The sequence below is a fragment of the Ursus americanus genome, chromosome 28, assembly GCF_024610735.1.
Source record: "Ursus americanus isolate L20-20 chromosome 28, mUrsAme1.1.p, whole genome shotgun sequence".
Lineage (NCBI taxonomy): Eukaryota > Metazoa > Chordata > Mammalia > Carnivora > Ursidae > Ursus > Ursus americanus.
In genome coordinates, this window is record NC_142154.1 from 8,050,244 (window position 1) to 8,078,065 (window position 27,822).

A 27,822-nucleotide genomic window follows, 5' to 3' on the forward strand; every position below is an offset into this window, starting at 1 on the left:
GGATCGAGCCCCATATCAGGCTCTTCTGCTATGAGCCTGCTTCTTTCTCTCCCACTCTCCCTGCTTGTGTTCCCTCTCTCACTGGCTGTCTCTATCTCTGTCCAATAAATAAATAAAATCTTTAAAAAAATAAAATAAATAAAATAAAACTCATTCTGGTGAAGAACGTTTGATGATTTTGAAAAATTTTCATGCTATCACTAAGTTATAAAAAAAGATTTATGAGCAATGAATGCCCAATAATCCAATTTCATACATATATATGTGTGTGTATATAAATATATAAAACATCTACATTCATATATGATTAGAAGGATTGTAATAACTTAAGTAACATACTTTATCAATATACTAATGAGAGACAAGTAAATAATAAATGAATAAATTATAATTATTAATCTTATGAGATAGAAAAAATATTTTGTTCTATTTATAATTTTATATTTTTTTAACTTTTCTACATTAAATACATGTAACTAATATAATAATAAGATGTATTTTATAATTTTAAAGTGTGTGGTTCCTTTGCTCATTCACTAAGCTATTCATTAATACATTTAGCAATTATGCAGACCTTTTATTGGGTACTAAAGATACCAAGTAACACGGCCTCTGCCATGAGGCTTGTAGGCTATTGGGTAGCCAGACAAATAACCATGCAGACATTTCCCTGATTTCATACAGGAAAAGAACTGACCTGGTGCTCTTGAGAACTTATCACAGGGATCTGATTTGGTGTGGAGACTCAGATCGTTTCCTGAGGAAGTGACATTTAACTGAAGGCTCCAGCCTGAGAGTGAGTTAACTAAGCAAAAAGGTCAAGAAAGACGGTCTGAGACAGAGGGGCATCATTTGCAGTACTCCTTTTTTTGGGTGGGAGGGAGTATGGTGCATTAGAAAAAATGCAGAAGATGAGCCATTGAGGATGGAGAACAATGGGGATGCGTGGAGATGGGGTTTCCAGTTGTCAACCAAGATAGACAGAGTTTGTATCTTAAGAGAAGTGGGAAGCCTTTGGGAATATTTAACCCACTGCCCCTGTCAAAATCTCCTTGGGAGGGTGGGGCAGTATATACTCGGTCCTGTCGAGAGAGCCTCAGAGCTGGTGAGAAATGCTGCTACTTGGAGACCTCCAAGAACAACTTCTCGAGACTTCTTATTCTCTTGCCAGAACTCCCTAACACCATGAAAAATGGCCTTTTTTTCTCCAAAAAGTCTTCTGTTTCAGATCTCTGCTTATGTAATACCAAAAAAAACCCAAAAAACCAAACCAAACAAACAAAAAACACCCAGAATTAGGATTTCTCTGATTTCAGCTGGCAAGATTGTTACCACTAACCAACATGTTGGCACCTCCAACTAACTTGCTTGAGATTCTGTTTTCCATCTGGCTCACAGCTGAAATTCAGAAAAAGAAAAAAAAATAATATGTATAATTATCTATTATTGCTCATGCCTTCTCTGTTCTGATCATTTTATTATTATTACTACTACTACTATTACTATTTTGTGGGAAAGTGATTTATCCATCTTTATGGCACACTGCAGAAGTTTTGAAAGAATTAAGAACCCTGGGAAGTACGTGGATTTTAAAATTGTAATTTCAATGAAGAAACACATTCAGAGGTGTAAAGTCAAATGCTGAAGGATCAACCTGGGGAAATTGAGTCTCTTGACTTTTAAGTGAATACTCTTTTCACCTCAACACACCCCTTCTCATTCTATGCAAAGACACTTTCCTTCTCCCTGGAGAAGTGCTTTGTTTTAAGAAAACGTACTAGATTCTGGGGCTCCACCTGTGTAATTCCCTTTGCACACTGGAGTTAGCATAGCATTATGCTCTTTTAGGTGCCTGATAAATGCCTTTGCATGATTGATAGCCAACCTGTGATTTTTCCTGATGGTGCTAGGACAACCTGACATGGGGAATCTTGGGAAGAACTCGTTCCCTGAAGAGTACGTAGGCTTTCTGACACTGAGTGACTTAGAAATGGCATGAAGTCAGATGAAATTGCTACCGTAGTTAAAATGTCCTTTTAAGTAATTACATGTAAAATAGATTTCTCACCATCCAGAAGCTTCACCTGTTAATGGTATAGCAACTAACAATAGTGAGATTAAGTCACAAAAGTAAGTTTAGGTATCGTAAAATCATTATGGACCTAATGCTCCTCACATGTCACTGTGTTTTCCATGTGGTAATTTAATGCCGCTGGAGTTACAAAGAAAGAATAATGACAATAGCTAATACTCACTGAGTGCTAACTAATGGGACTGCTAAGCACATCTCTTTATCATTTCATTTGACCTTACTAAAGCTTAGAGCATTGGTAGTACACTATTGTTATCATTTCCCAAGCACCCAAACTGAGCTGGAGAGAGATTTTGACGTTCACCGGAGGTCACAGAACCAGAAAGTTGCAACATTTAATTTGCCTGATACAAATGTCTTGCTTTTAACCCCTCAGCTATACTGCTTATGCCTAGATTTATAATGAAAAGAACAGATGGCTGGTCCAGGAACCTGGTGGTTTTGGATGGAGTTTATTGAGACCCTGGATCTAAACATCGTAAGAAAAAAAAGAAGATGATGACGACGAAGATGAAGATGAAGAAGAAGAAGAAGAAGAAGAAGAAGAAGAGGAATCATGGGAATTACGTGTAGGGCTATGCAAAACTAGGTTTTAAGGGAATTAAAAGAATAAGAATTGCAATATATTAATGTAGAATACGTGTGAGAAATCTAGCTTTTGTAAAACAGAATATTCACATTAGCATGATCAGTGCATTCTTTCCCTGTAGGAAAAGGGGAAGCAAACAAATATACAAATGTGTGATGATCATAGAGTAAGACAAACACAAATGAGTTTTATAATTCAAACATTTAATGGCATGCAGCCAAAAGTTCGATGTATCCATAATGTGAGGGTAGCCTTGACAATTATATCTCTATAGTAAAAGTACAACAGACAAGACTCCCTATTTCAAATCAGAGATTATATGTTTAATAATGTTATTAAATAAAATGCTTTAAATGAAATATGTATCTTTATGTGCAATAGACCATTCGTCTAAGCCTGGATGAAGTCAACATCTTAGTCTGGAGCTACACCAAAACATGTCACCACCTCATGGAAGCTGCCAGAATTTTTACCTCTTTGTCACATGTTGGGCCAACTCAACCTATTTCAAGGATGCCAACTCTTATAACTGTGAAACTCCTTTCTCCTTCTTTCCTCAGATAAATAATTTATGACAGAGTTGGTAAGTAGGGTTTATAGAGTAATAATCATCTATCAACAGTGGCTTTATGACATACTGTGTTAAGAAGGATTCTGAGGTATTATCCAAGGTGAATGGAAAACTAGCACAAGGAGTTAGTTTAATTGGCCAAGGAGTGCAAAGGGAGGGGGCTGACCTGTTTCCTGATATTTGTCATCTCTGAACTAAGATGGAAGCCTAGTAACCTAAGTAATTTAAGTTAGGCACTTAAAAGGAAAGACTACACATTTTACTTTCTTAGTAACACCCGAGATTCTGAGATACCAGCAATTTCTATTTTTTACCTTTCTCATGGACTCAGTCAATATCTTCTGCTTTGTCCTATTCAGCCAAAAAGTGCAGCCCTCATCGACATACCTGGGTCAGTAGAATATTTTAAGCGAGTCAGGGTTTAGCATTTACGTCAACTTTTATGAATATGACTTCTCTTATTACAAGGTTCTCACCTGGTTGCAGATGACCTTGTGAACAATTTGCCTATGAAAATCTTCAGTATTACTACTGACACCTTGTATGGAAGAGCAATTCTCCTCATGTTGGTATTCATAGGCTCCCAATGGTAGGTCCCATTAGAAGAACTAAGTCCATACCAGAGGCCCAAAATAGCAAGGCAATCAGGATGGATTTGGTTAGATGAAGAGTCTTCCCTCATTTCTTTCAAACTTTGGCCAAACTCAGTTGACCCTGTATTTTCAGCACAGGCTCAATCACTCGGCTCCAAGGAAACAGCAATTTTCATTTGATCTTTGGTCTCTTATAGGAAAGGAGTGGTCAGGGAGCTTCAGTATTTAGAAATGAAGAATGGGAGGGTTTGCAGTGCACAGAGAGCAAAGAGATGAAGCTGAGAGGCAAGGGGTTTGCTGTGTAGGAAAGAAAGCTCCATTATGGTTTCTTGGTGTCGCTTCATAGATAATGGGGTCCTCTCGTTTCTTAGCCCCCCTTCTCCTCCTTTTTCATTTGTCTTTCTCCTCATTCTTCCTAGTCCTCTCTATCTTCTTTGTGTTTCCCCCTCCGTCTATCCCATCAATCATGCCATGGTTCTATGGAGATGTAATGGTGGCATTTCTTAATACCAAAAATTTAATCTTTGTTCCTGGCCAGCCTGATGGTCGATTTCCTGGCTGTTTCAGCAAAATAAGGCATAATATGTACAAGGAAAACTGAGACCCTTGTACTTCTTTATCATGAACTTTGGCTTAGTTCAAGAAGGTAAAAAAATTGGTCTTCTGTTTCCTTTTTTTTGGGTTATGTCAGAATGTCTCTCAGTTTTCCAGAAGTAAGGAAGTGATGCCAAGCTCTTAAAATAAATGTGACAAAATAGTTTGCTCTCTACCCCCAAAAGTCTCAAGAAATTTCTTCTATACACCATTATAGCCACCTGATATTTGTAAACACTTCCCTGTATGTCTGCCCCAGCAAGGGTAACTCACTGTCTGTGAGGCCATTTATCTCCAGTGTACTCAGATAGTGTGCTTCACGCCTACCCTGCTACTTTATCTCCACGGACCATCCCTTGTTTCATATCCTTATCATCTCTCAGGGGAGTTACTGACACAGTCTCTTCTCGGTTCCTGACACCATTTTCTGCATATTTTGGACCATTCTTTTTTTTTTTTTTTTAAGATTTTATTCTTAAGTAACCTCTACACCTAATGTGGGGCTCAAACTTATGGCCCCAAGATCAAGAGTCACACACTCTCCCAACTGAGGCTGCCAGGTGCCCCAAGTTTGAGCCATTCTTGATAGACTTACGTCTTATATTTTCCTAAATCCTAACAAATATAATCATACCATTCTTCTTTTTATAAATAAGAATACTCTGTCTTTAATTAACACAGATGTCACCAGTTAAACTTTATTAAATTATCTTCTTCTTATATTTTGGTTACCTTCAGTCTAGGGAGCAGCTGTTAATACAAAATCTGGGACACACACACACACACACACACACACACACACACACGTGCGCACGCACTCCTGCATGAACACACAGTAAATTTCTGTGCTCAGATATTCCATTAGCTTAATGGCATGCAAAGCTGCCTTTCTCTTCTTAAATTATGCCAGTGTTTTACCCTTGAATCGCTCATAGTTCTTTCTCCAAGATCTCTTATCCCGAGCTTTACAAGTGTGAACTCTGAGATCAGCCTTGTACTAGGTAGTGCGGGGAAGAATCAGTCATCCACTGGGAAGCTACTATCTTCAAAGAACCATTGTTCAGAAAAATCATTGAACAGTAGTACAGTAAGGAAGGGAGGAAGTCAAAAAGGACTAACACAGAGACTTGAGAGAAAGAGAATCTTACTCTACCTGCTACCTACATACTATACTAACTCTCCACTACTTTTGAGTGATAGGAGAACACACAGATAAATAATGACATGGGGATTTTTCCAGATCCTTAATCATACTCTACTATGTACCTAACATTTTTCATGTATGTCTTCTATTCATGGAACTCTTTGCTATAACCTTGCAATGTGCATGCTTTCAACATGGTGGATTAATTATAATCCATCTAATAAACAAGATCATGTGCCCTCTCATGGGGAAGTCTACGTCTTACTGATCTGAGGATGGTGCTAAATCCAAGGAAAATACTTGTGAAATGAATTAATACACCAGTAAACGAATAAATAAATGTTAAGATAGATATTTTCAAATAATGGGACTACTTCTAAACCTGACACATGCCTCTTTTAGGAAAGTATGAATGCAATTGAGGATTCTGCATGTAATGTGTCAATATAACCAGAGTGCATGTGTGTGACCAAATGCTTTTTCCTTCTCACAACGAAATTGTCGTAAGTCCTAATGTAGGAGCTATGTAGCTTTGCTCTGGTTTTGTCTGTGTGTTCTACCATTCTCCTGATTTCATTATACAAGCTGACCCAGTTATTTTGATCCGGATCCAATGTGTTCATATGTCTTCATTCAAACTGGTCATCTTCTCAAGGTTTACATGATATTTTAATATAATTTTTACTCTCTTATAAAATTGTTTCAATGTTCAAATTTTCAAAGGCAAATGCCATTAACCTTCATTATAGAATTCTAGGTTGTATTTTGCAGGTTTCATGAACAAAGGCATGAGGTGCATATAATCTAGAAAGTATGAGTCTCCTAAAATAGTCTTCCTCACTTTTTGTGCAGAAGAATCACCTGAGGGATCTTACAGATGATGCAAGATTCTGATCCCATAGCTCTGGGGCGGGACCAGAGCTCGGCATTTCTACCAGGCTCAGTGATGACGTCAGTGCTGCTGTTCCAAGAACCACACGCTGAATAGCAAAGTCCTAAATAGACCTGCCTCAAACGTGTCTTGTAAATGTCTGTGGCTTTTCATGGGAGAAAATTTCTTGAAACACGAGTCTTATCTTTCCTGGGATGTCCTCCATAACTTGAAATCTCTTTACATCATCATTTCCCAAAGTAAGCTGTGTGGAAAACAAGCTCTGACAAAAAAAGGCTTTTTTTAAAAAAAGATTTTATTTATTTATTTGAGAGAGAGAGACAGAGTGTGACAGAGAGAGAGCAGGGGGAGCACCGGAAGGAGAGGGAGAAGCAGACTCCCTGCTGAGCAGGTAGCCCGACGCAGGACTCGATCTCAGGACCCGAAGGCACACACTTCACCCACTGAGCCACCCCGGTGCCCCCCGAAAAGGCAAGAAGAAAATGATTTATGGTTAAACAAATATGGAGAATGCTAAGTAAATAAAGTAAAGAGAGATTTCTGGAAGGATTCTGGAAACTTAGATATGTTAATACCTTTCATGAATCTCTAGGAGAAGTTGGATTACACCGTTTCCCAAGCTTCACTTGCTGTTAAAAAAAAAGAGTGTCCCTCATGAAGGATCCTTTTGGAATCCTGGTCCAGAAATCATACAAATCCAGAGTCTGTCTTCTGTCTGACCACCAACTCCTTTCCTCCTTTCCTGCCCCAGTCCGGGGCTATCAAGTGCCCATTTTCGATTTTGCTGGAGTTTATACTGAACAGTTTTGTATTTATCTCTGTTTAGAAACCTGTGTACTACTTGTTCTTCTTTTCAAACACCGCTGAGCTTATTGGTTGGCTCTCTCCGGGATAATTGAATTTGAGAATTGAATTTGCAATTTGTAATAGAAAATGGTATCATCAGATGACTGCAAATAAGGACCCTCTGACACATCACCAGGGGTTTGTTCAGGGGTTTATGGGGAGGAATGGAGCAAATGATGAGTTACCCTGACTTCCGAGCTTTCTGGTCCCCGTACTACCTGGCTGGCATCGGGTGCTTCTGAATGCCCCTTATCATTCCATTACCTCTGTTGCGGTCTCCAGGAAAGCTGGCTTCAGGCTACCTTTGTCACCATGGTGATAGAGTTGACTTTACACCGACCGATTTTTCAGGAATCCTGCAGTAGTACTGGGGTGTGGACTCTCTTGGGCTGCTTTTTGCTTCTGAGAGCTGAGAAAGCAAACTTGAACCCTGGGTGGACGGATTGGTCCTCTCTCCCAGAGGTCATGACAATGACCGCCTCTCGTGTCAAACCAAATCCCAATCTGATCTGCACCTGATGGAATAAATCACCTCTCGTTTCCGAAGAGAGTGGTGAATTTGGTTCATCTCAATCAGATAATTCACACTTGTCACTGCTATGGGATTGCCTAGAGTTTATGGATCTGAGTGGGTGAGTGAGATACGGAAAGAGAAGTTATGATAATCAGAGAGGCAAAGGCTTGAGTGGATGTGAGATTGGGAAGAGGAGCCCAAATAGACACAGAGAGGAGACATTCCCCTTGAGTCCTGTGCCTTTTTCTCCTTACTGACTAAAAAGATACTGAGTCAGACCACGCAGAGGACAAGATAAATCATACCCTGGACCTTTGTTTTGCTTGTTTTCAATTCCACATAGAAAGGTTAAAGAGGTAGGAGCCCTACTATTGAATTATTTACAAAAAATATTTTGAAACATTATCCACTCTGTGTTTCTCCCAAACTTTAAAGAGTTCTTATGTATCGTTAGAAATGACACAATTAAAGTAGACCTAATCTTATTTCCCCCGAACAAGACAAATGAACAGGGGCAATAAAGATCCAGTGTGCTGTGTAAACATCTAATCAACGATCCTCTGGTTAGGCCAAATCTGTTCTGGAAAGAGAGAAGTAAGGAGAGACCCGGATAAGAATAATGTGCATCATTACTTTGGCTTTGGAAGAAAAAGATAAGCCTGGTGAAAGGACATTCAAGCAAATGAGACCAGAGACGAATGTGTTGAGGTGAGTAAAAGAAGCAAGGAGTGAAAGCTGGAGAAGAGGAGAGAGAGGGCTCGTTAATAAACAGGAAGAAAAATCGTGTTGACTCATCAGTTAGTTATCTGTAATGTAGAACTTGAATTTTTCTTTTCTTTCTTTTTTTTAGAGAGAGGAAGAGAGAGGGGTGAGGGAGGGGCAGAGGGTGAGAGAGAATCTCAAGCTGGCTGCTCCACACTGGGTGCAGAGCCCGAGGAGGGGCTCGATCCCATGACCCCGAGATCATGACCGGAGCTGAAATCAAAAGCTGGATGCTGAACCGACTGAGCCACCCAGGTGTCCCTGGAGAACTTAAATTTTAGTTCTTTCCTGCTGGAAAGCCACAAAGCAAAACAGAAGAAGGCTCTGAGAGTGTATGTGGTAATGATGACCTCCTGAGCAGGAAAGAGAAAGTCCCTACGTTCAGTCGGTCCACATGCAGGAACATAGAACCTTTGCTGGGAAAACCAGGGAGCAGCCTGTCTCTCAGGCAAGGACGCTTTTACAGGCGAGGAATGCAAATAGAAAGCCTGCGCTGGAGGTCACCATTGGCCTGTGACCCACTCATCTTAATTGCATTTTTATATTTATAGGTAGATTTAATTTTGTCTCTAGACAATAAAAATATCTTTAATCAATGGCATAGACATAACCAAGGATGCCTTATATTTTTATTAGGGACACAATTTCCACACATAGAAATATACAAAAGACATATTGTTACATTTAACAAATATTAAAGTGGTGCCACAGTGCCTTCAGAGCACTTTTTTAAAATTAAATTAAAAATTTTAATTAAAAATTGAAAGTTAAAAAATTAAAAATACAGATTTACTTAAATCTGTAATTAAAATCCCACATTATCCCTCTGTCCTCTCCCACTTCTCAGAAAGATAAAACTTTTGCTCGTGGGCTTCAATCTATTTAATCCATCTGTAGGCTACTATAAAATATATACCATTGTTTTTCAGTGTTTTCACTTTTTAAATACGTGATATCTTACTGTAAGTATCGCTTCGCAACTTGCTTTCTTCTCTTGGTATCGTATTTTTGGAGGTTTACTCATGCTGATAGTTTTAGATCTAGCTTATTTATTTATTTATTTATTTATTTTCTTCTTAAAATTTTTAAAAATTCTTTATTTCAGTTCAATTTAGTTAATATATACTGTATTATTAGTTTTAGGAGTAGAATTTAGTGATTCATCAGTTGCATATAATATCCAATGCTCATTATATCACGTGCCCTCCTTAATGCCCATCACCTGATTACCCCTCCCCCAACCCACCTCCCCTCCAGCAACCCTGTTTCTTTCCTAGAGTTAAGAGTCTCTTATGGTTTGCCTCCCTCTCTATTTTCATCTTATTTTATTTTTCTTTCCCTTCCCCTATATTCATCTGTTTTGTTTCTTAAATTCCACATATGAGTAAGATATGATAATTGTCTTTCTCTGACTGACTTATTTTGCTTAGCATACCCTTTAGTTCCATCCATGTCATCGTAAATGGCAAGATTTCACTTTTTTGATGGCTGAGTATTATTCCAGTGTGTGTGTGTGTGTGTGTGTGTGTGTGTGTGTGTGTGTACATACACCACATTTTTATCCATTCATATGTCAATGGACATCTGGGCTCTTTCCATAGTTTGGCTATTGTGGACATTGCTACTATAAACATGGGGGTACAGGTGCCCCTTTTAAACACTATGTTTGTATCCTTTGGATAAATGCCTGGTAGTGTAATTGCTGGGTCGTAGGGTAGCTCTATTTTTAACTTTTTGAATACCCTCCATACGGTTTTCCGGAGTGGCTGCACCAGCTTGCATTCCCACCGACAGTGTAGGACAGTTCCCCCTTCTCTGCATCCTCGCCAACATCTGTTGTTTCCTGAGTTGTTCATTTTAGCCATTCTGACTGGTGTGAGGTTTTGTGGTTTTGATCTGTATTTCCCTGATCCCAAGTGATGTTGAGCATTTTTTCATGTGTCTGTTGGCCATTTGTATGTCTTCTTTGGAGAAATGTTTAATTTATTTAAACAGATACATAGCATTCAGCCAAATTAAAAATAAAGTGAGGGACAGTAAAATCATTTGCATTGCATGATTTTGCTAACACAAACTATGCCACAATAAATTTCTTAAATATCTCCTTGAATATATGTGTGTGAAGTTTTTCCAGGATTGGTTGATACAAATGGAATTGCTGGTGAGGGGTGGTATACTGCTTTAATTTTGCATTCAGATCTTCACTCTTAGTTCGTTAATTAATCGGAGATTTGTGTATGCTATAAGAGATCTATTCAACTTATCATTTTCCATAAATAGCTAATTATTATGGAATCCTCTGTTGAAGCTTTCCCCTTCAATTTGGAGTAGCACTTCTGTATATGCCAGATTCCCATGTATATCTGATTCTTGTTTCTTTCCTCTTTGTAATGAGGCTATTTGTCTATACCTATGCCAATAGCAAATGATTTTAATTATTTTAACTTCCTGGAAGGGGACATTTGGCAATGTCTGCAGACATTTTTGATTGCCACAATTGCAGAAGTAGAAGCCAGGGTGCTACAAAACATCCCACAATGCACAGGACAGTTCCTCACGACAAAGAACGCTCTGGTCCAAAATGTCAACAGTACCAATGTGGGGAAACTCTGATGTGACTACGTGATAAGCAGAGAGATTTGGCATCATACTTATTTGGAATTTTAAGTATCCTCCACCTCACTGCCTTTTAACCGTCCCCCCTTCCCCCCCACCACTGGATGTGTTTGGTTTTTTTATTCTTTTGTATGGATTTTAGAATTAGTTTCTCAAGAAAAACACTTTTAGGATTTTAATTAATTTGCATTTAGCTAATCAATTAATATGGCAACAATTGACGGTTTTATTATATTGATTCTTCCTATTTAGTATGGTATAGATCTTTGTTTATTTTGGTCTTTTGAAAGGCCCTTTAATATAAAATATATGTTTCTATTCTGAAAAATCATTTATATTTTTCTTAGATATATTACAGGATTAATACCTGATTTCTCTTTGCTGCAATTTTTAAAATTACAGGTTATTGTTTGTTGATGCCATATAGGCACATGATTAATTTTATACATTGGCATTTTATATATCATATATTAACAGGATGCCCGGCTGGCTCAGTTAGTGGAGCGTGCGGCTCTTGATCTCGGGGCCCTGAGTTCAATCACCATGTTGGGCATAGAGATTACTTAAAAAAAATTAATTCGGCAACCTTGTTGAACTCTTCCAGTCATCTAAATATTTTTCTGTAGATTCCCCTATGTTTTTCTTTGTAGATATTCATCTATCATCCGAGAATAATGAGGAGTTTTTAACTTTCTTCCAATCACCATATGTTGTATTCCTTTTCTTGCTCTGTGGTAGTTCTGTGCCCCTCACTACCCGTGCGATGACAGAGGTGATGGCTAATCTCAACCTTAAAGAATGGCATTTTCTGTAGGATTTTAGTGGGTACACTTGCCAGGTTCAGTAAATGTCCTGTAATCTCAAGGTGCCATAGAATATTTAATATGAACTTTGAAAATAGCTTAACCTATTAGTGCATTGAATTAAGACAGTATGCTTGAATCTCCATGTCACATGCACAGAACTAAATTAATCCTACTCCTCAGTCCCTAATGAATGGAGGTTCTTATCATGAGATCATGCAAGGCACCTCTAATGTTCCATATCATTTTTCTTTCTTTTTGTGCTCCATCGCCTTTGCACACGCCCACCTAGACATCCACTTCATTTTGAACAATCTATGCTCCTCCATTCTGTGCCCACATACGTACGTGTGTACGTGTGCATGGTGCTGTAAGATGCATGTGTGGCACTCACATAAATAGTCATCCCATTCAGTTTCTTATTTATTTTGCTAATAATTTTGAGATATCGTTACATTTGAAAATGTAGCTCATTACTTATGATTGTTAAATAGTATTTCATCTTGGACATACGTGATGGTTAATTTTATGTGTCAACTTGGCTAGACAATGGTGATCGGTTGTTTGGTCAAACATTAGTGTGAATGTTTGCTATAAAGGTGTTTTTCAGGTGTGACTAACACTTAAAAGCAGTTGGTTTTATCTACGACCAAGGAGGTAAGAATATACAATGGGGAAAAGATAGTCTTCAAAAAATGGTGTTGGAAACACTGGATAGCTCTGTGTAAAATGAAACTGGAGCACTTTATTACACCATATACAAAAATAAACTCAGAATGCACTGAAAACCTAAATGTGAGACCTGAAATCGTAGAACTCCTTGAAGAAAGCATAGGCAGTAATCTCTTTGGCATTGGCCATACCAACATATTTTAGATATGTCTCCTTGGGTAAGGGAAACAAAAGCAAAAATAAACTATTGGGACTATACCAAAATAAAAAGCTTTTTGCACAGCAAAGAAAACCATCAACAAAATGAAAAGGCAACCTACTAAATGGGAGAGGATATTTGCAAATGATATATGCAATAAGAGGTTAATAGACAAAATACTAAATGGGTGATGGGTATTAAGGAGGGCACCTGTGTTGAGCACTGGGTGTTATATGTAAGTGATGAATCACTAAATTGTACTCTTGAAACAAATATTACACTACATGTTAACTAACTAGAATATAAATAAAAATTTTTAAAAAGGTTAAGAGCCAAAATATATAAGGAACTTAAACAACCCAACCTAAAAAATACCCCACATTTCTCCAAATAAGACATACAGATGGCCAACAGACACATGAAAATGTGCTCAACATTACTAATCATCAGGGAAATGCAAATCAAAACTATAATGAGGTACCACTTCACACCTGTCAGAATGGTTAGTATCAAGAACACAAGAAATAAGTGTTGGTAAGGATGTGGAGAAAAAGGAACTCTTGTACACAGGTGGTGGGAATGTAAATTGGTACAGTCAATGTGGAAAACAGTATGGACGTTCCTTAAAAAATTTTTTAAATGGAAATACTATACAACCTAGTAATTCCACTACTGGATATTTACCCAAAGAAAACAAAACCACTAATTTGAAAAGACATACGTACCTCTATGTTTATTGTAGCATTATTTACAATCACCAAGATATGGATACAACCCAAGGGTCCACCCATAGATGAATGGATAAAGAATATATGGCATACATGTAGAAGCAATTGACTACCACTCAGCCATAAAAAAGAATGAGATCTTGCCATTTGTGATGAAATGAATGTACCTATAGGATATTATGCTAAGTGAAATAAGTCAGGCAAAGACAAACACTAAATAATTTGATTAATATGTGGAATCTAAAAAATGAATAAACAAACAAAAAGCAGAAATAGACCCACAAATACAAAGAACAAAGTGCTGGTTGCCAGAGGGGAGGAGAGTGAGGGATGGGCAAAAGGGACGAAGGGGAATGGGAGGTACAGGCTTCCAGTTATGGAATGAATAAGTCAAGGGAATAAAAATACAGTAAAGGGAATATAGTCAATGGTATTGTAATAGTGTTGCATGGTGACAGATGGTGATTACACTTGGGCTGAGCAAAGCATAACACATAGACTTATTGAATCATTATATCGTACACCTGAAGCTAATATACCATTGTGTGTCAACTATATTTCAATCAAATCAAATCAAATCAAACCAAATCAAAACAGCTGGCTTTAAGTAAAGCAGATTACCCTTCAAAATGTGGATGTGGGTAGGCCTCATCTAATCAATTAAAGAGCAAAGATTGAGTTTTCCCAAAGAAGAAAGAAAAGAAAGAATTATGCCTCCAGACTACCATATAGAAATTCTGCCTGAATCTCCGGCCTGCTGGCTTGCCCTATGGATATGGGCCTTGCTACCCACCAAATCATGTGAGCTAATTCTGCAAAATCTTTCTGTGTCTCTCTCCTTTTTCTAAAACCATGGCTCCAGATCTCACTTCCACCACCAATACTGGGGGGTACTTGTCTCTCCAGACTCATAAAAACATATAACTTTTTGAATTTCAAATTTTTTACTTTTTTGTGTGTGTGGACCAAAAGTTTGGAATTCCATTTCAATAGATTAAAAATATAGTCTAATTGATTTTTCATTTTTTGTCAAGTCTAGTTGTTTATATAGTTTGAGAAATTAACTCATTTTGTATAATTTTATGCACTTAATTATGTATATTTCATAGTACCCTTTCAACACTGTGAAATCTGTGAATTTTGACATTATATCTACATTACAATCAGTATTTATTTTCATCTCTCTTTTTAAAAATCATGCTTGTCAGAGGCTTATCTATCTTGTTTTTAGAAACTAACATGCAGTTTTGTTTTCATATCTTTATTTTTTCTCTCCTTTTCTTTTTTCCTATTATGTTTTCCATTCATTTCTGCTTCTTGGTTTGGGTTTACTGATTTCTATTTCTCACTAGGTGAATTGGAGCATTAGTTTCTTTGTTTCTGAACTTGTTTGTTCTCTGCTAAGGGTAGTTACAACTATAGATTTTCCTTTTTCGGGCCGTTTTCTTAATAATCCATTCATTTTAACCTTTAGGATATTCACTGTGATTCTGTGACTCCTTTGTAAGTATTTGCTAATTGTGTTTAGGGTTTTTCAAAAAATATATATATAAGCACAATGGATATTTAACAAAATTATTTTAAGTTTAGACACTGAATTGTGATATTGAAAGTTTCTGTCCTTTTTAGTGAGCTTTTTACTGGAGTAAACATTTTATACAAAATGTGTATAAGTCTACAAGCAAAAATAATAACAGGGAGCCTGGGTGGTTCAGTTGGTTAAGTGTCTGCCTTCAGCTCAGGTCATGATCCCAGGGATCCAGCCCTGCATGAGGTTCCCTGCTAAGTGGGGAGCCTGCTTCTCTCTCTCCCTCTGTCTCTCTCCCTGCTAATTCTCTCTCTCAAATAAATAAATAAATAAAATCTTAAAAAAATAAAATAAAACACAACAATATCAATAACTACATTAAGTGTAAATCATCTAAACATTCAATCAGTTAAAAAGCAGAGATTGCTAGGTTGGATAACATATCAAAACCCTAATATATGCTGCCTGCAAAAACCAGACTTTGAATATAAAGAAGCAGATAGGTTGAAAGTAAAAGGATGGGAAAAGACATACCAAACTAACACTAATCAAAGGAATACAGTCTCTATTTTAATTTCAAAGCAAGGAATAGTTCCATAAATATACAGGGTCATGTCATAATGATAAAAGGGCTATAAGAAGGATATGCCAATCCTAAATTTATATGCACCTCATAACAAGTTTCAAAATATAGGAAGACAAAATCACTACACTTGTAAGTAGCAACAGACAAAATTTTCCCAAATATTAAATGCATAGGTTACATTTCCACAATTTTCAGAAGTTTCAAATCAAGAAGTGTGACATCACTGGCATTCTGGAAGTTCCTCTTCTCTGTAACTCCTTTTTGCCAAGTCCACACTTCTGCATTCTAATCCCATAGAAAAGTTTTACCCTCTTTTAAAACCACTATAAATCTGGGGCATCTGGGTGGCACAGTGGTTAAGCACCTGACTCTTGGTTTCAGCTCAGGTGTAGTGATCCCATGGGTCATAGGATTGAGCCCCATGTTGGGCTTAGTGTGGAGTCTGCTTGGGTTTCTCTCTACCTCTCCTGCTGCTCCTCTCCCCCATGCTCTCTCTCTCTCCAAAATAATAAATGCATCTTTAAAATAAAATAAAATTACTATATATCCATTAATATGATCCATTTTGTTCACCTGCTTTCAATTCAAAATTGTATTTGTAAGATGATCCATGTTATGTATAATTGCTGTTGTTCACCCTCATTGCTTTATACTATGCCATTGGATTATTATACCTAAGTATATTTACAGATTCTTCTTTTGTTTGACGTTAGAATTGTGTTCTTTGGGGGCTATTTAGGAATTTTGCCATCATGACCATGCTCATACTTGACCTTTGACAAACATATGTATTTATTTCTCTTGAGTCTAACAATAAAGAGTAGAATGGCTGTATCATAGGGCATGCGGATATGCATCTTTAGTAAATATGCCAAAAAGTTTATCAAGGTGCTCGTACCAATTAATACTTAGCTTCTGTCCTTGCCAATATTCAGCACCAGGGCCATGAGTGGGGTGGAGCAACTAGGGCAGAAAATTGAAGAAAGTGCTCACCCTCATTGAGTTCTGCACTGTGGCCACTCGCATGAACCCAAGAGGGTCCCTCCTTAAGACTTAGATGCCGAGGGCACAAAATTTATGGATGTACTTACTTTCAGATTTGTGCAGAACTCTACACTTGATGAAATTTAAGAGTAAGCTCCTTCTTAAATTTTGCACCTGAGATCCTTCACTCACTGCACACCACTCTCAACCCTATTTGACATAGTCATTCCTTTCTAGTTCTTCAGGAGATGTGTGGTGCTATCACTCTGTGGTTTTTACTTACATTTCTTTGATGATTAATGATGTTGAGTACATAGTACATTTTCATATGTTTACTGATCATTTTGATGTCCTCTTTTGTGAATTGTTTGTTCAAGTCTTTTGTCCAATTTTAATTGGATTAGCTGTATTTCCTGTTATTAATAATTTGAAGTTCTTTTTGAGTATTCTGCATACATCCTTTATTTGATTTTTCTATTGCAAATATCTTCGCCCACTCTGGCTTTCTTTTTTACTCTTGAATGGTTTCTTCTAATAAATACAATTCCTTAATTTTAATTGAGTTTAATTTATTAATAGTTTTCCCTTTTGGTTACTGCATTTCTGTTCTACCCCAAGGCCACTAATTTATTCTACTATGTTTTCTTTTAAAAGCTTTATTGTTTTTGCCTCTCACATTTAGATGTACAATATACTTGGAATTGATGTTAGTGCTTCATGTGAGATCAAGGTCAACATTTTTTTTTTTAATGTATGGATATCAGTTAACTCAGCATCATTTATTGAAATTATCATCTTCTCCCTCATCTACCATAGTGTCCTCTTGGCTCATATCGAATGAACCTATGACTATGATCTCTCTGTTCTGTTCCTTTGGTTTATTTCTAAAAACGCTTATCTTAATTTCCATAACCTTATCACCAGTCTTGCTTTCTGTGTTTTTTTTTTTTTTAAGATTTTATTTATTTATTTGACAGAGATAGAGACAGCCAGCGAGAGAGGGAACACAAGCAGGGGAGTGGGAGAGGAAGAAGCAGGCTCATAGCGGAGGAGCCTGATGTGGGGCTCGATCCCATAACGCCAGGATCACGCCCTGAGCCGAAGGCAGACGCTTAACCGCTGTGCCACCCAGGTGCCCCTGCTTTCTGGTTTTGCAAATTCTTTAGCTCTGTTCTTCTTCAAGACTGTTTTGGATATTTTTGTCCCTTTTCATTTCCATAGAAAGTTGAGAATCGAAATGTAAACTTCCTGCACACCCCTCCCCCCCCAAAACTTTTGATATTCTGATTAGAAATGCATTGAATCTATAGATCAATGTGGGGCCAGCTGATCTCTGTGCAGTATCAACCCTTCTAACCTGTGAACATAACACATGACCCCATTTATTTAATCCTCTTCAAATTTTTTAATATATTTTATCGATTTTCGGAGCAAGAGTCTTGAGATTTTTTTGTTGGAATGTTAGAATTATTACTAAGTATTTGATTTTTTTTTTTTTTAAAGATTTTTTATTTTTATTTATTCGACAGAGATAGAGACAGCCAGCGAGAGAGGGAACACAAGCAGGGGGAGTGGGAGAGGAAGAAGCAGGCTCATAGCAGAGGAGCCTGATGTGGGGCTCGATCCCATAACGCCGGGATCACGCCCTGAGCTGAAGGCAGACGCTTAACCGCTGTACCACCCAGGCGCCCCAGTATTTGATATTTTTTATTCTAATATAAAATGTGTCATTATGAACATTTTATTTCCTTTTTATTTGTAACTGGTATATAGAAATACAACTGATGCTTTACCATGGCTTTGTATCAAGCAGCCTTACTAACTTTACTTATTATTTTTAATATTTGGTATATTTTGAAAGTTACATAAACAATTGTGTCAACTGTAAGTAAAACTCATATTACCACCTTCCATTCCTTATCCTTTGAACTGCTTTCTCTTGTCTTATTGTTCTCAGGTGGCTTCGGGAGTGATGGTAGCAGGCCTCCTTTTTTGACTCTCAGTCTTTGGGGGAAGCTTTTAGGATTTCACCGTTCAGTGTATTCGCTACAGGGTCTTTTATAGATACGGTTTATCAGATGATGGAATTTCCCGTGTAATCACAGATTAGGAGGAGGATTTTGTTGTCACTGTCACCAGTAGGTGTTGCATTTTCTCAAATGTTTCTATTGAGATTGTTTTGTCATTTTTCTCCTCACTCAGTATGGTACAACAATTAATTGATTTTCAAAGGTTAAACAACATATACAGTCTCGGAATAAATTCAAACTCGCATGATGCATTACCGTGTGCATGTGTGCGTGTATAATTTTCATTATTGTAACACTTCGTAAGATTTTTGAACCAAATTATGCTGGCCTCATGAAGCTATTCGAGAAGTGATTCTTTTTATTTAATGTTATCTGAAAGAGTATCTGTCAGTAAGTTTCATGCTCTCTTATATATTTGTAAAAATTCGCTGGAGAAACTACTTGCCTTAGAAATTTCTTGTGAACAATTTATAGCATTTGTATTCAACTTTATTAATAGTTACATGGTTTGCAATTTAACAATTTCTCTTGGTGTTAATTTGGGTAAATTGTGGGGTTTTTTTCCCTAAAAATTTACCAATTTTATTTAAACTTTCAAATTTATTTTCATAAATTTGATTGTAATTCTTCCCTGCTCTCCTCCTCTTTATCTGCCTCCTCCTCTTCCCCTTTGTATTTGTAAATCTATGATGATATTTCTTTTACTATTGCTGATCTTAGTATTTTTTATTGAAAGTCTTAGTAGAGCGGTGCCTGGGTGGCTCAGTCCTTAAGCGTCTGCCTTTGGTTCAGGGCCTGATCTCAGGGTCCTGGGATCGAACCCTGCATGGGGCTCCCTGCTCTGCTGGGAGCCTGCTTCTTCCTCTCCCACTCCCCCTGCTTGTGTTCCCTCTCTCGCTGGCTGTCTCTCTCTCTCTGTCAAATAAATAAAATCTTAAAAAAAAAAAAAAGTCTTAGTAGACTTCTGTAAATGTAGTCTTTTCACAAAACTAAATTTGATTTTATTCATTTCCTCCATTGTATATTTGTTTTTGATTCCATTAATGTGTCTTATTTCTATTATTTCCTTATTTTAACTTAATTTGGGGTTAACTTACTCTTCTTTCCCTGTCTTCTTGAGATAGAAACAGAGGTTATTGGTTTTGGGGAGGATTTCTTTTTTAAGTGTATTCAATTAAGATTATTTCTCCTCTAAACAGAGATTTAAGTTTATCACATGTGTTTTAATAAAGTGTATTTTTATTATTATTTAGCTCAAAACATGTTCTAAGTTCCAGTGTGAGTCCTTTGATTCCTGGCTTATATGGAAATAATCGTCTTTTCTGAGAGCTGAGAATTTGCTTTTTGTTACTGACTTAGAGCTTGATTCCCCTGTGAACGGAAAACTTACTCGGAATACAACATCCCCTTGAAATTTGCTAAGCTTGCCTTAAAACCCAGCATATGATCACTTTTGATAAATGTCCTACATCCAATTGAAAAAAATGCATTTTGTCGTCATTGGGGGTAGAGATCTGTGCACGTCTATTAACTCAGGTTTGTAAATGTTGTTTTGATCAGCCATATCATTGCTGGTTTTTTTGCTGACTTGTTCTGTCAGTTATTAAGAAGTATTAGTATCTCCCACTTCCATTGCGTAGTTTTCTATTTCCCGTTTTAGTCTATTTTTACTGTATGTATTTCAAAATAACATTATTAGACACATAAAAATATAGAATGTTTATATGATCTTGGTAGATTAACCCTTTTGTTATTACATAATCTCCCTCATTTTCTCTAACAATACTTTTGCCTTAGAGTCTAACATTTTTTTAAAGAGTTTGTTTATTTATTCATCCATTCATTCATAAGAGAGACAGAAAGAGAGAGAGAGCAAGGGGAGGGGGAAGAGAAGAGGGAGAGAGAGAAGCAAGCGCTGGGCTCCATCTCACAACCCTGAGAACATGACTGAGCCAAAATCAAGTTGGACACTTAACAAACTGAGCCAGCCTTGGCTTATTAATATATTTAAGTCAACTTTCCTTTGATTAGTGTTTGCTTGCCATGTTGTTTTTCATCCATGAAGTTGCCATTTTTGGTACTCTCACATTTAAAAAGTACGCTTTGTAAGCATTTTATGTGTTTTCCTTTAATTTTATGATTTTTGTGTTTTAGCTGCAGCACCTGGATCATTTAAACACTATAATTAGCGCTTACGCTTCGTTGTACAGCTACTATGTTATTTCTTTTCATTTTTGTTTCTCCTGTTTTTATACTTTTCTTGCCTGCCTTTTTCTCGTAGTTTTTGTTGTTGTTGAATGCTATGTCATGTATGATCATTTATTCCATGCATGATAAATTTGAAAGGTTCTGCATGGCCTATCTTTCTCCAGCATTGGCTTCTCCGTTGTAAGGCAGTCTGAGTAGCTACAGATACAAGTATTCCGATCAGACAGGGAGGGCATTTAATTCTGGACTGCAAGTATCATGACTGTTACTGTTGGTCTCACCCACCCCTGGTGCTCAGTCTACCAGGTCTTAAGGATGGTTATAAGACATTTTCTCTGCCTTTTTTTTTTTTCCTACCTAGCTACTTATCATCATACATTTTTACACCGCAAATTCCTCCCGGGACACCAGAAAAAATGTTGGCGTTACTACCCCGAGTCTACTTCCTCAACAGAATTATGGTCCCCCAGGTCCTGGATTATTTGACAGGTTTGAAACACATTTGCTCCCTCTACTCCCGTAAGTTCTAAAATGTTCCCCAGTTTCTTTATGTCTTAACAGTGGTCTTCTGCCTGATTTGTTACCAGAAATTTGCAGATTCCTTGAAGGATAAAGCTGTTATAGAATTGGACATACCTCTCTACGATTCCCTTCTTTCTGGGATTCTAGTTCTTTTGGTCCTTTGAGTCTTGTTTCCTTGGCAGGACTCCAATGCCTTCAGATATACATATATGTATTTATATTTATATATTTAAATGTTATCTTGACTTTCTAAATTTTTCCAGCAGGAGCATTGGTCTGTCGTGATCTACTCTATCATAGAGGGAAACATAATTCTCAATAGATTATCATATTTTTATTTTTTAATTTATGAAAATTCTCTCCTCTTATATGTCTGATATCTCTTTGCCTTTTCTTCTAAATTATCACCAGCTGAAACTTTTACAAGATACTTTCTAGTTTTTGTTCTCTCCATATCCTTACCAGAGAGTTTAGGCTACGTCAGAGATCAGCAACATTTTCTTAAAGGGACAGATATTTTAGGCTTCGTGGACCATAGAACATAACAGCCTGTCACAACTTTTCAACTCTGCCGCTCCGGCACAACAGAAGTCACAGATATCACCTAAATGAATGAGTCTGGCTGTGTTCCAGTGACATTTTATTTACAAAAAGAGGTGGCAGGCCCCTAGATCTTAGTTGGTTAATCCTGGGGCTAAATTATACTGGTGTAACAAATGTTCCCCAAGTGTCGGAGGTCCAAACCATCCAAGATATATCTCATTTATTTCTTGCTCATGTTATATGTTAATTTTAGATTCATCAGAGATATTCTGCTCATTGTAGTCACCCAGAGTCACAAGCTAAGGGACCCTGTCACCATTTAAAGAGAAAAGAATACTCTAGGAATGACATGTTGGCTTGAGAAGAAATACTCATGACACCCATTTGTTACTCGTTGGCCAGAGCGATGACGCGATCCAATCCCTGCATAAAGTGACCAGGAAATGAAATCCTATATGTGCCAATAGAGCAGTTAAGGAACATACACATTTCTCGAGTGATATTAATGCCAACTTTTGGGGGTTTTAAACTATCTTTCATTGTTTTCATGTATTTTCCCTCCTGATATTACTGTCCTTAGATCTATTTTCTTATTTACGATCTCTTGACTCAGATATGTCTACATCTTCCTTTTAAAGGTCCATTTAAGTTTGAGTTTGGATGACTCATTTTGAGTTTTAAAAATTCTACATGGTTATTTTTGAAATCTGCCACTTAAAAATATTGTTCTCTATTTACCTTCGTGTCTTCTATATCTTTATTCATTTATTTAACCTCTTTAATAGTTGGCGACATATCCCGTGGGTATCTATTTTGTGTTATTTGCTCTAAATCAGCCTCCTATTTCCCCGCCTCAGCCTGCTAAGGTGTCATGACTCGTGCTCATTCTCGTGGCTCTGAGTTCTCTTCTTGTCACTGTCACTCTGGGTATTTTCACACTGGCATATTCCACCGTGTTGCAGAATCAAAAGACCTTATTTCATCTTTCAAGGCAAATGCCAAAATTAACATCACGTTAATGAGAAAAATCATGTCAGTGGTGCATAAACAGAAAAATTTAAGCTAAACCAGATAATTACATGTTTCCCCTAAAGTCCATTATCATCAGATATAGCAGATCCAGTACTGTATTTTTAATGTAAAACCTAAGAGGGGGGAGACATATCTACTCTTTGTCAGACATTCTGTACAAATCATTTCATATAATCCTCACCACACCACGAGTTAGATATTTTCTACATGAGGAAATGAAATGAGAAATCTAAGATTAACTTGACCTAGGTCATTCAGCTGCTAAATGGGGAAGCTAGGATTTGAACCGTGGACCCCACTCAGTCTCTACACTCTTTTGACCACTGCATTCACATGTCCCTCCTTTGAGGTTGTAAAACAAAATCTAATTTTATTTGTTTACCACCTGCAAAGGAAATTATAAGAAAATGTCCAAAAAATTAAAATAAATGAATAAAAATAACTTCCCTGGAATTAGCTCCCCAAGTCCTCTTCCTTCCTACCTGAATGCGTGACCAGACAACTATTTTCAATTTCTGCAACTTATCTGCCAATGACTGAGTCTCAGAACAATATAAACTGTGAATTATCTGACATAAAATCTACTGAAAAAATTAGATTAAATATCTGATGTCAATTTTTAAGGAATAGTAAATATTAAACATTAACAATATAAACTGAGGTGAGGTCTGTAAGGCAGTGTTGTCAGGTTTCAGGACTAGAAATTACGCAGGTGTGAGTGGCCGTCCTTCAGTTCTCTGATATGAAGTTAAGCGGTTGCTCAAACGCAACAATATGCATGGTCAGCAGGAACCAGGCAGTTTCTACTCATTCGAGTAAGCAAAGGAAAACATATATTAGGGATTTACCCCCTAATTTCACCCTATCACCTTTCCCAAATTTAGCATTTCATTTCCAAAGAAACAGCAATGAGAGATCTTTGTGTTTCTAGCAGATTAACTCAATATCCCCCGGCTGAATGTGAGCCTGGTGGAGAGTACTGCTCATGTCCTCAAGAAGTTTCTGAGGACTGAATAATAAATAATAGATTCAGTGAAGAAAAAAGAAAATCCTAAATGTTATGTTTTTAAATATTTATCTATCTATCATCTATCTATCTATCCTCTATCTATCATCTATCTATCTATTTGACAGTCAGAGAGAGAGAGAGAGAAAGCAGGGGGAGCAGCAGAGGGAGAGGGAGAAGCAGGCTTCCTACTGAGCAGGGAGCCCGATGTGGGGCTCCATCCCAGGACCCTGGGATCACGACTGGAGCCAAAGGCAGACACTTAACTGACTAAGCCACCCAGGCACCCTGAAAATCCTAAATGTTATATTCCTAAAACTCAGTGACATCTTCAGATCATGAGAATGGAGTTTGAAATTTTTATCTGTTTCTGTGTTTTAACTCTCTGCTCATCAGGCAAGAGCAAGTCTGCTAAGGCCATCACTTGTTTCAAGACAACTTCTCCAGAGGTCCCTTCCCACCAAATAAATAGTGGCCCCTTAGTGCTGTCCATAATAAAATTTGGGGTCACAACCCAGAAGGATCTTAAGAAGCTCCCTTTGAAAGAAATTTGAACTCAGAGTTAGATGGGAGACGTGAGGCATAATGCCAATTTTTGCCTCAAAATATCTGTTCGACTTTCGGCAATTAAGTTAATCTTAATTCTGGTTCTGAAACTGTAAAATGAGAATTATAATGCCTGTCTCCTGGTGAGTAGACCAAACCAGATAATGCACATGAAAGCACTTTCACGTGAAAGTGCTACACATTTGGGAAGAGTTATTATTCTTTGACTCTGAGCGGCCCTTCAGCTGAATCTACTTGTAAAAACCTTGGTGAGATCCAAACATAACTTTTTTAAAGTGCAGACTCCCTTGACCGCTGACTGGTAAGAATGAATCAAGCTAGAGTATATGATAAGTTAAATATATATATATAAATGTAATATATATAAAATGTATGTATATAAATATAAATGTATATATAAATTATAAATATAAATATATAATGCATTTAATATATATAAGAAAATATCTTATATATCTATAAATATATTTACATATATATCATTCTATCACTCATTCATTTGAATTAAATAATTTTAATAAACTGTGGCAGTTTTTCACTATCTTTTCCCGCCTCTATGAATGGAAATAAATTTTTTTCAAAGATTTTATTTATTTATTTGAGAGAGTGAGAGAACACAAGCAGGGGGAGCTGCAGAGGGAGAGGGAGAAGCAGGCTCCAAGCTGAGCAGGGAGCCCAATGTGGGACTCGATCCCAGGACGCCAGGATCATGACCTAAGCCAAAGGCAGACACTTAACCAACTGAGCCACCCAGACACCCCTGGAAATAAATTTTTACTCTATTTTTTTCACATCTTGATATGTTGTGAACTCTTTCCATGGTATTACATATTTCATTTATAACATCACTTTATCGGCTGCTTATAACATCATCATTTTATAAGAGAATTATAATACCTGTTTATTACTACTATTTATTTACTTTTACACTGTAAATGGTGACGTGACACGTTTCATGATGCTTACATAGAAATTTCATGAGACCCTAATCCCTGCTGGTCCAAGATAGAACCAGTTCACACTGTTGTCCCTGTGTAATCATTATAGCACACCTTTCACTCACAAAAGTGGGAGTTTGGTCAGTACCTTTATACATCACTCTATCTAGTTAATTCATAATGATTGCCCTTAGAACAATCCCTGAAAGCAGGGCTGTTGAGTTAAAGAGAAATTATACCTGTTTCCTAAGTAATGTGAACCATATGTTCATCTCTGAAAATGAAGACGTTACAAATATTCTGATGACATAGCTACCACATATTCTTAGAAGCGTTCAAATAATATATCCCCGTGCCTTCGTATTTCAGTCCCGCCATGATTTCCATGTGGCCTCAACATTTCCAAAGCCCTAGGCAAAGAGAAGTCCAATGTAATGATACCGTCGGATAGATCTCTCCATCATCAAGAATGATTTTGAGTTAGCCCCTTGTATATTTCCAAAGTGGCACCATGCTTTCTCTGCACACACTGATTCCTCGTGCTAGAACATCATTGCCCTCCCTCTTTATTTTGAGAAGCCCTTTTTGACACATTTTTTTCTTCTCTCCTACCATGTTGATCTTGGATGTGGTGTGTTCCAGAAGGGTAGCCTGAAGATACAAGAGGGCTGTTCGATCTATATCAGACTTGCATTAAATGAGAAATAATCCTTCATTCTGTCATGCCACTGAAATTTTAGGGTGGGTGTGCTGCCACAGCAAACGTTAATTATCCTGACTGGTCCCAAAAACGGTGTTGACATTACAACCACCTAGTGTATGTGGCATTGGATAAGGGTTGACCAGTAAGCTAGGAGAACCTGGTACTGGAGGATAAAAAGATGATCCATGTTTAATAATGAAAACAGTGAGAACAGTTGTTATTAGTGATATATTAGCTTCCACTATGGATTTAGGAAGCTATTACAAGAAAGAGGTGGGCTCAATAAAGAATCAGCCTGTTTACAAGCAGAAATGAATTGGAATGAAATAGAAAGAGTCTGGAAATTTGGGGCCTCGCAGGGTTGAAAAAACTAATTATTTCTGAAGTCCAAAGCATAAGAGAAGGCACTGGAAAAGGCACTAAATGACAAATGTCCACAATAACATCTCAATGAGATAAAGTGATTCAGGGCAAAGGCCAGATTGAGTCTGAGAGCTCATTTAAATCAAGTTGAGAGGGAGGCGTGAGGGCAAACATGAAAAGTAAAGTAATGGCTCTAAAACCCATGTCTCTTAAGATATCCAGGCATGCTTAATGTCACGAGGAAGGTAACATTTTAGCTCTCAAGTCCCTGGACTCAGTGCCAACCCTTCCACCAAATGGAGAGAATTCTGCACATCGTCTGGTTTGGGTTTAATGCTTGAGCCATGTATCAACCTACTGTCTCTCGGCTCAAATACAAACTCTGTGACTGTCCTGTAGAAATGAATGTGGACTCTGAACTATTTTCCCTTGGCCAGCTTGCACTGATTCTGTACACGGTGCTGGAGACAGATTCCAGGAGGGAAAGGGGTTTGCTCCCCACCTCTGCTGTGCTCCCTGGGCGTGCTCCTGCGGTGTGTGAGGCTTCACCACGGTCCAGCTCCTGCAGTGCATGGAGGCCAGGAGCTCCTGGCAGCCAGCAGCTTGCTCGGCATCCTCTCTGTGCGTGTTTCCTACTGGAGCACCGCCTGTGAGATGCCTCTTTGAGAAGAACTTTCCTAGATGGAACTTTTCCAGCAAATTCCAGAGGGTAGATTCCCAGGAAGTCCTCCCAGCATGACACCACAATGGCTTCTCTGCCATCCTGGAACACAATGGCCTCACCCAACAGGTTGGATCTCAGCTCTGGATGCTGGGGAGGGGGAGTGGACACTGCGTAAGACTCTTCCTTGGGGTTGCTATCTCAGCCCCATGGATGTGAGTGCTCCTTATCTCTGCTGTCCCTCTGTTCTCTGCAGTTCTGCTGACTTCTACCTAGCTAACCCCTGATTGCTCCAAACAACTATTACAGTTAGTAGTTCTTTATGTTAAAGTTTCCCTGGTCAAATCACGATGTGGTTTCTTTCTTCTGATTGGATCGAACAATACAGTGCATCGACTGGGTTGAACTCAGGTTGTGTCCCGTGGGAAGGTAAATATATTTCACGCCCAGGAGAAGAGAGAATCGGGGTATTTAGTGACCAAATGGACTTACTGTGGCAAAGAGAATTTATGCTCCCCAAATACATCTTGGGATTG